Genomic DNA, 10,075 nt, shown 5'->3' with positions numbered 1-10,075 from the left:
TTTATTTTGAAAGAAAGAAAGAGAGAACCTGAGCAGGGGGAGGGGCAGAGAGAGAGAGAGAGATAGACAGAATCCCAAGCAGACTCCACTCTGTCAGCACAGAGCCCAACACGGGGCTTGACCTCATGAATCATGAGCTCATCACCTGAGCAGAAATCCAGAGTCTGATGCTTAACCAACTGAGCCACCCAGGCGTCCCTGTGTCTTTTCTAATGGGCTGCGAGCATGCCTGCTCTTTGCTCCAAAGCAGACAGCGTCTTCATTATACTGGGAAGTATAAACTCTGCCCTTTGCCTAGGAGCCAGATGGTAGCTCTGTCTTCCAAGGGTGCCTGCTATACGAACACCATTGGAAGGATGGTCTGGGACAAAAGGGCAGTGCCTCACAGGATGTGCAGACTCACGGGGGGACCTTTCTCCCCAACAGTGTTATTGCCAGAAAAGAGGATGCCTCCGTTGGCTATTCCCTATTCCTCCAGCGAGAATTCACTGCTTCCTCTTTTGTGCCCCACAATACTTGGTAAAAATTGTAAATATATTTAATATGTGTAAAGGTGGTCTGCGTCTAGTCTCCCCACAGCCTTGTGAGATCTGTGAGAGCAGGAAGGAGAGATTATTCATCTCTTACTCCTCTTCTTCCTCCTCCTTACATTGCATCCCCCAGAAGGGTGTCTAAAATAGGGCTTCATGTGTGTTGAATTATTTGTAATTTAAAAATTAATGAATATCCTAGGTGGGAAGACTTTTTTTCCTTTAGTCTGTGATGGACACCATGATCATATTTCTAAAGGAACATGTGCTATTCAGGACAGCAGAGAGACACAACTTCCATTAAGCAAATGAACATCTGAGCTTTTAATATAGAAAAGAGAATGAATGTAGCTGCTAGCTAGCACAGTGCCGCTTTCCAAAGGAAAATATTTTTTTCACCTCAAGAACGTAATGGTAAATGCTACATTTCACCCTCACAACATTACAGATTCTGTATAGAGCTATAAAATTTTCTAGATTCAGATTTATTGTTTTAAATGGATATGCAGTACAATGGATATTCTGATTTGAATGGGTATATTCTGCTTTCTTCATTCTCCTTTAGAACCGTCAGACAACTCTTCAAGACTTTGAGAAACTGTGTCCCCAGGGGGGTGAAGAGACACCTATATGTGTAAGTCCATGGAAGTAATTTGCTATGCTATCCATGGGGGTGACAGGTGCTAAAAAAAAAAAATGCAAGCTGATGTTATGACACAAAGCTGAGCTATCGCAGTTTGCACGAAGCATTTGGCATCAAGGGAGTTTGATCTGAAGTGTGATAAATTGGTAAAAGACTGTTATGTGCTTATTCCGTGTTTAAGGTGGTGTCAAATTGTGCCTTAGGAGAAGAGCTTAGTGAATTCTGTCCTAATGAAAATAAATGAATATTTATTTCATGGGTTCTGGGACAGTTATACTTAGGAACATGGTTAGATTTGTTGATGAGGGTGAAGGGGAATTATGGCCAAATGTGAGGCTCCATATGGGAATGGAAAAGACCAGGGATCATATATTACAACGATTAAAGGGCAGAGGTTGCAGGGAGTGTTTTTATGGCTTTAAATTGTACTTCAGCCATTTCCAAGCTACATCATCATGGGGATGTTCCCCCCAATTTTTGAGACCCCAGTTTCCTTGTGAGATATGTGCACCCCAAACTTCCTGTGAAGGTGGAAAGTGCTGAGGCACGTGCACTGCTTAGCCCAGTGCCGATCCTGTAAGTGTGCAATCGTTTGTAACTTGCATATGTATTCTTGCATATGTATTCAGTCGAGAAAGAACTGGCCCAAAGAAAAAGCATCTGTATCTAATAGTTTAGTTTTAGCTGCTAAAAGTGCATTACTGTAATTCCTGGCTGGGGGGGGGGGTCTTTGGTCTGGTTTCTCTCAGGATTCACTAGAATTCTAATTTTTAATTTTCATTGCTTTTCTCTGATGGGCAGATGATTCTTCCTACATTTAAATGAACGTATGACACACATTCAGGATAATGCATAGCTGAGGTAAGCTCACCATACTGGTAGAGATATTATTAATTATCGTTACCATCCACTTTTCAGTGCTTTGTTTCCTTTTAGGGACAGTATTTTTTTTAATTTTCCTTTTTAAAAAATTTTCATTTCAATCCAAGTTAGTTAACATATGGTGTAATAATGGTTTCAGGAGTAAAATTTAGTGATTCATCACTTAATATGACACCCAGTGCTCATCCCAACAAGTGCCCTCCTTAATGCCCATCACCCATTTACCCCATCCCCCCACCCAACACCCCTCCAGCAAACTCGATTTGTTCTCTGTATTTAAGACTCTCTTATGATGGTTTGCCTTCCTGTTTTTATCTTATTTTTCCTTCTCTTCTGCTATGTTCATCTGTTTTGTTTCTTAAATTCCACATGAGTGAAATCACATGATATTTATCTTTCTCCGACTTATTTTGCTTAGCATAATGCATTCTAGTTCCATCTATGTTGTTGCAAATGCAAAATTTCACTTCTTTAATTTCCTTTTGATTGCTGAATAATATTCCATTGTCTGTCTTTCTTTCTTTCTTTCTTTCTTTCTTTCTTTCTTTCTTTCTTTCTTTCTTTCTTTCTTCTTCTCTTTCTATCTATCTATCTATCTATCTATCTATCTATCTATCTATCTATCTAGAGGTAGATCTATACAGATAGGTAGGTAGATAGATAGATAGATAGATAGATAGATAGATAGATAGACCACATCTTCTTTATCCATGGACATTTGGGCTCTTTCCATACTTCCATACTTTGGCTATTGTTGATAGTGCTGCTATAACCATTGGGGTGCATGTGCCCCTTTGAAACAGCACTTCTGTATCCTTTGCATAAATACCTACTAGTGGTATTGCTTGGTTGTAGGGTAGCTATATTTTTAATTTTTTGAGGAACCTCCACACTGTTTTCCAGAGTGCCTGCAGCAGTTTGCATTCCCACCAGCAGTGCAAAAGGGTTCCCCTTTCTCTGCATCCTCGCTAACATCTGTTGTTGCCTGAGTTGATAATTTTACCCATTCTCACAGGTGTGAGGTGGTATCTCATTGACGTTTTGATTTGTGTTTCCCTGATGATGAGCGATGTTGAGCATCTTCTCATGTGTCTATTTGCCATCTGGATGTCTTCTTTGGAAAAGTGTCTGTTCATGTCTCTTGACCATTTATCACCGGATTGTTTTTTGTGTGTTGAGTTTGATAAGATCTTTATAGATTTTGGATGCTAACCCTTTATCCGATATGTCATTTACAAATATCTTCCCCCATTCCAACAGTTGCCTTTTAGTTTTGTTGATTTTTTCCTTTGCTGTGCAGAAACTTTTTATCTTGATGAGGTTCCAATAGTTCATTTTTGCGTTTGTTTCTCTTGCCTCTGTAGATATGTCTAGTAAGAAGTTGCTGCAGCCAAGATCAAAGAGGTTGCTGCCTGTTTTCTCTTCTAGGATTTTGATGGTTTCCTGTCTTATATTTAGGTCTTTCCATTTTGAGTTTATTTTTATGTATGGTGTAAGAAAGTGGTCCAGGTTCTTCTTTGGCATGTCACTGTCCAGTTTTCCCAACACCAATTGCTGAAAAGACTGTCTTTTTTCAATTGGATATTCTTTCCTTCTTGGCCAAAGATTTATTGGCTATACATTTGTGGGTACATTTCTGGGTTCTCTCTTCTGTTCCATTGACTTATATGTCTGTTTTGGGGCCAGTCCCATACTGTCTTGATGATTACAGCTTTGTAATACATATTAAAGTCTGGAATTGTGATGCCTCAAGCTTTGGTTTTCTCTTTCAGAATTGTTTTGGCTATTTGGGGTCTTTTCTGGTTCCATACAAATTTTAGAATTGTTTGTTCTAGCTCTGTGAAGAATGCTGGTGTTACTTTGTTAGGGACTGCATTGAACACGTAGATTACTTTGGGTAGTATCAATATTTTAACAATATTTGTTTTTCTGATCCATGAGCATGGAACGTTTTTCCATTTCTTTGTGTATTCTTCAATTTCTTTCATAAGTGTTTTACAGTGTTCAGCAGACTGATTTTTTACCTCTTGGTTAGGGTTATTCCTAGGTATTTTATGGTTTTTGGTGCAATAGTAAATGAGATAGATTCCTTGATTTCTCTTTCTGCTGCTTCATTATTGGTGTATAGAAATGCAACTGATTTATATACATTGATTTTATATCCTGCAAGTTTGCTGAATTCATGTATTAGTTCTAGAAGGGTTTGGTGGAATCTTTTGGGTTTTCCATGTAGAGTATCATGTCATCTGTGAGGAGTGAAAGTTTGACTTCTGCTTGCCAATTTGGATCCCATTTATTTCTTTTTGTTGTCTGATTGCTGAGGCTAGGACTTCCAACACTACGTTAAACAACAGTGGTGATAGTGGCCATCTCTGTCGTGTTTCTGACCTTGGGGGAAACTCTTAGTTTTCCCCAATGAGGATGATATTAGCGGTGGGTCTTTTGTATATGGCCTTTATGATGTTGAGGTATGTTCCTTTCATTTCTCATTTCTTGAGGGTTTTTATTAAGAAAGGATGCTATATTCTATCAAGTGTTTTTTTTTTTCTGCATCTATTGAGAGGATCATGTGGTTCTTATCCTTTATTTTATTAATGTGATGTATCATGTTGATTGATTGTGGATATTGAACCGCCCCAGCATCCCAGGAAAAAAATCCCACTTGATTATGGTGAATAATTCTTTTAATGTACTCTTGTATTTGGTTTGGTAGTATCTTGTTGAGAGTTTTTGCATCCGTGTTCATCAGGGAGATTGGTCTGTAGTTCTTTTTTAGCAGGGTCTTTGTCTAGTTTTGGAATCAAGGTAATGCTGGCCTCATAGAATGTGTTTGGAAAATTTCCTTCCATTTCTATTTTTTTGGAACAACTTAAAAAGAATAGGTATTAACTCTTCTTTAAATTTTTGGTAGAATTCCCCTGGAAAGCCATCTAGCCCTGGATTCTTGTTCGTTGGGAGATTTTTTATTACTGACTCAATTTCTTTACTGGTTATGAATCTGTTCATATTTTCAACTTCTTCCTGTTTCAGTTTGGTAGTTTATACATTTCTAGGAATTTGTCCATTTCTTCCAGATTGCCCAATTTGTTGGCATATAATCGCTCATAATATTTTCTTCTTATTATTTGCATTTCTGTGGCATTGGTTGTGATCTCTTCTCTTTCATTCATGATTTTATTTATTTGGGTCCCTTCCTTTTTTTTTTTTATCATTCTGGTTAGGGGTTTATCAATTTTTTAAATTCTTTCAAAGAACCAGTTGGCGGTTTCATTCATCTGATCTATTTTTTTTTTTTTGAAAGCAGTGATTTCTGCTCTCATCTATTATTTCACTTCTTCTGTTGGTTTTGGGCTTTATTTGCTGTCCTTTTTCCAGCTCCCTGAGGCATAAGGCCAGGTAGTGTATCTGAGACCTTTCTTCCTTCTTGAGGAAGGCTTGGATTGCTATATACTTCCCTTTTATGACCATCTTTGCTGCATCCCAGAGGTTTTGGACTGTCATGTTTTCATTTTCACTGGATTCATTGTATTTTTTAATTTCCTCTTTAACTTCTTGGTTAACCCATTCATCCTTTAGTAGGATGTTCTTTAATCTCCAAGTATTCATGGTCTTTTCAAATTTTTTCTTGTGGTTGATTTCAAGTTTCATAGTATTGTGGTCTATAAATATGCACGGTATGATCTCAATCTTTTTGTCCTTGTTGAGGGCTGATTTGTGACCCAGTATGTGGCCTATTCTGGAGAACGTTCCATGCACACTTAAGAAGAAAGTGCATTCTGCTGCTTTAGGATGAAATGTTTTCAATATATCTGTTAAGTCCATCTGGTCCAATGTGTCATTCAGAGCCAATGTTTCCTTGTTGACTGTCTGCTTAGATGATCTGCCCATTGCTGTAAGTGGGGGTGTTAAAGTCACCTATTATTATGGTATTATTAGCAATGAGTTTCTTTATGTTTGTGATTGATTTATATATTTGAGTGCTCTCAAGTTAGGGGCATAAATATTTACAATTGTTATATCTTCTTGGTGTATAGACCCCTTGATTATGATATAATGCCCTTCTTTATCTCTTGTTACAGTCTTTGTTTTAAAATGTAGTTTTTCTGGGGCACCTGGGTGGCTCAGTCAGTTAAGCATTCAACTGCTGATTTCAGCTCAGGTCGTGATCTCACAGGTTCATGATTTCAAGCCCTGTGTTGGGATTTGCCCTTACAGGATGGAGCCTGCTTGGGATGCTCTCTCTGTCCCTCTCTCTTTCTCTGCCCCTTTCCTGCTCTCTCAAAAATGAATAAATAAAAATTTAAAGAAAATAAAATCTAGTTTGTCTGATATAAGTATGGCTCCTCCAGCTTTCTTTTGAAGTTCCCTAGTGTGGTACAAGATTCTCCATCCCCTCACTTTCAGTCTGAAGGTGTCTTTAGGTCTCAAATGAGTCTCTTACAGGCAGCATATAGACAGGTCTTGTTGTTTTTGTTTAATCCATTTTGATACCCTATGTCTTTTGATTGGAGCATTTAGTCCATTTACATTTAGAGTGATTATTGAACGATATGAATTTAGTGCCACTGTGTTGCCTGTAGAGTTGGTGTTTCTGGTGATGTTCTCTGGTCCTTTCTAGTCCTTGTTGGTTTTGGTCTTTTTTGTTTTGTTTCATTTTCTTCTCCACTCAGTCTGAGGGCAGTCTTATTCTCCTGATTCCTCCCTAGCATTTCTCTGCAAGTGACAGGAGTCTGCAGGTCCTCTAATCTCAGTATCATAAAACCACTGACTGTACCTCAGAAGCCCAGGTAGACCCTACTGAAGTGCCAGACACTTCCACATCCATGTGAGGTGTCTCAATTCCAATGCTTACTCCTCTTTCCAAGAACTGACTAGTGTTCTGGCTTCCCTTCATTTTCCCACCATGGAATAACAGTGGGGTGTCTTTGTGTGAATGTCTTTTATAGTTCCTGATCTCGAACCTTGGTGAAATTCTAGTCAGACACTTGGTTCCCAGATTCCATCTCTGACTACTCCATTTGCTTCAGGGAACTGTGGCTTTGCAAATAGTGCAGTGAATCAAATTGAGTCCAAAGCCATGGAGTGGAAGGTACTGTTTTAGTCTCATTGTACTGCTTCCAGTGTCTTCTATCTGGTACAAGAGCTGAAATGCTTCCCGAAAGAAAAGCATCCCAATGAGAAGTATAATTATTGCTACAAGCCAGATATTAGCAAATACATATACATAAAACCATATACTCCTCAGATCCTGATTTTGTTTCTTCAGTCAGAGCTATTTTGGGGGAGTTGACTTAAGGGTCACATTTATACAACTGACTGTTACAATGCAGCATGGCAGTTTAAGAGAACAGTGAGTGAACACATCTGTTCTGACAACCTCATCATGTTCCTCTTGATAAGATCAGAAATGTGGGATATATGAAATGTGGGATGTACATCATAAGAAAATATTAGGAAGAAGAAAAGACCAAAGAAGCTTAGTGGTTGGGAGGGGATGAGGTCAAGAGAAGTGAAGAAAAGGCCATACCTGAGGAGGAAGTAGGGAAAGAGGGAGAGATAGAGGGAGAGAGAGGGAAGGAGAGCAAGAGAAGAGAGGGAAAAGGAGTAGGAGGTGGGGGGAGAGGGAGGGAGGAAGACAGAGGGAGGGAAGGAGGGACAGAGAGAGGGAGAAAGGGACAGAAGGAGGCAGAGAAGAGAGAGGGAGGGGAGAGGAAGGGAGGGAAAGCGGGAGTGACAGATAGCAGAGGGAGAGACACTGAGGGGGGGGGAAGGAGAGGGGGAGGGGGAGAGGGAGGGTAGAGAAAGGGAGGGAAAGAAGGAGGGAAAGAGGGAGGGAAGAGCAGGACAATTCCTGCTGAAAAGGGAGGAGAAAAACAGGAAAAGGAGCCGCTGTCTTTAAATATTTCATTAAAGATTCACCACCTAAAAGTATTTTGCATGTGTGTGTTTCTCTCTCTGTTTTTTGCCCATGGATATCAAATATAAGATTTAAAGTAGATTTAACATTCTAATTTAACGAGAGAGAGGAGAGGTACAGCATGAAGGAAAGGTTACGAGTGGCTGTAGGAGTTAGTGAGTTTAATTTGAGCTTCATGATTATGCATGTTGTTATTTCTAGTCGTTTCAGAAAACATATGCAATGAAATTTCCATACAGTGCTTTTGCAGACTGAGGCTTTTTCCTGTTTGCGTCTCCCCCTCCACCTTACTTTTTAATTGTGTTTATACAAAGTAGGCTCTAATTTCTGCCTAGAGCAACACGATTCTCTGCCTCAGCGATATTTTACAAAATATAAGCTCCAGAGGGGGGTGAAGGGAAATTGTGCTAACCTTGAGAGCCTGTCAGCACGCTCCCTCCATAACTCGACTGGCCAGCTGCCTAATGGGAAAAGGAGCAGGGGAGAGGCGCTCAGCCACATATTCAGTCATGTAATGCTGCAATTCTCCCTTCCAGAGGAGTGTGAAATTTTGGAGGAGAGGTCAAAGCGCAAGCTTGAGAAGACAAAATTGTATGTTTCACACATTTCTCAATATCAAGTGTTTGGTCCAAGTTGTCAAATTTTTGTAAATGGAAGAAATGAAGTAAAGGAAACTTCCATCTCATGAGAGCTTTCAGAATGATGTGCTCCACCTGGGGGTGGTTTTTCTTCCCTCACACACACATTCAATCCTCACAACAATCTTGCAAACTTGGCAGAGCAGAAAAACTGAGACTCAGAGAGGTCAGGTAACTTCCCCAAGCCTCAGGAGGAATTTCAAGTCCAGTTTGGCCTCCACCCCAAAATCTACATTCTGCTTCCAAACGACCTCAAAAAAATGAGGGAGATATCAGAAATGGCAAGCAGTAGAAATCACTGTTGCTTTCCTGCCCTGTAAATTTAACCAGAATGAAAAAGGAAAAAAAAATGCTACCTGTTCAAAACATTTTCCATTTGCTATTTTGAGGAAGTCTTAGGGTGAGACATCCAGGTTTATCCAAGAAGAAATTTTAGAAAATGGAGACGAGCATGTAGAGGAGAAATCATTAGTAAGTCTACAGTATCAGAGTTTATGCTTGTTGCTGTATGAAGTTATCCTCAACTTGAATAAATTACAGATTGTAAAAACTAATTTCCCCCTCATGTAAGAACTCTGTGGGAGAACATTTCAAGGAAGGTTAGTAGTTCTGTCATCTTTAATGTGGCTTCCAAGTTTATTCTAGCCATCGCCACTCCAGTCCTCAGGAAGAGAGAAAAGAACATTTGTGCGAGAATTTCTGGACAAATATTACTTCTATTTACATTCTATTTGCAAGAACTAAGTCAAATAGCCCCTCTTAGGCACCGGCAACTGTAGATTCTGGATAACCTATTTTTCCTCTAGTTCTCAGGAGGAAGGGTAGAATGGATTTCAGAGGAAAACTGTCTCCAACCAAAATAACTATTATTATATTCTTTTTTCTATTTCTTCAGAATCTTAATGTGAATACCTATACATACATGATCTAAAAACAGAATTAAGATCATATTATAGCCACTGTTTTGTCACATGATTTTTTCATTAAGCAAATATGTTGGTAATACTGACTCATGTCATTAGGTATTCTTCTGTAGCATCATGGTGATGTAGCACAGATATTCCATCTTGTGAATGTGCCATATTTTACTGACCCAATCCCCTGTAGTTGTTTCTAGCATTTCATCGATATGGAAGTGAGATGCAAGACTGTTTGCAAAAATATGTCTACACTTCTTAGGAAAATTCTTAAAAGTCAATAGGTAAGAAACACTAATATATATTGTAGAAAGGTTGTATTAATTCACTGTCCTATCAGCAGTGTATGCAAATAAAGACACATGGGATTTAATGATACAAGCATCACCTACCCTTGACCTCCATGGCATGATTATCTCCACTACTCATGAAATGCATCCAACTAGGGCTCTGCTTGTGGACATTTAACTGTCACTCAAAAATTACGTATTTCCTCCTCTGCCACTTCCATGGAAAGGATATACTTCCCCATCCTTCCAGTTTGGGTG

Source organism: Neofelis nebulosa, chromosome 10 (assembly GCF_028018385.1).
Source record: "Neofelis nebulosa isolate mNeoNeb1 chromosome 10, mNeoNeb1.pri, whole genome shotgun sequence".
NCBI lineage: Eukaryota > Metazoa > Chordata > Mammalia > Carnivora > Felidae > Neofelis > Neofelis nebulosa.
The sequence above is the reverse complement of the archived record's forward strand: the minus strand, read 5'-3'. Positions refer to the sequence as shown.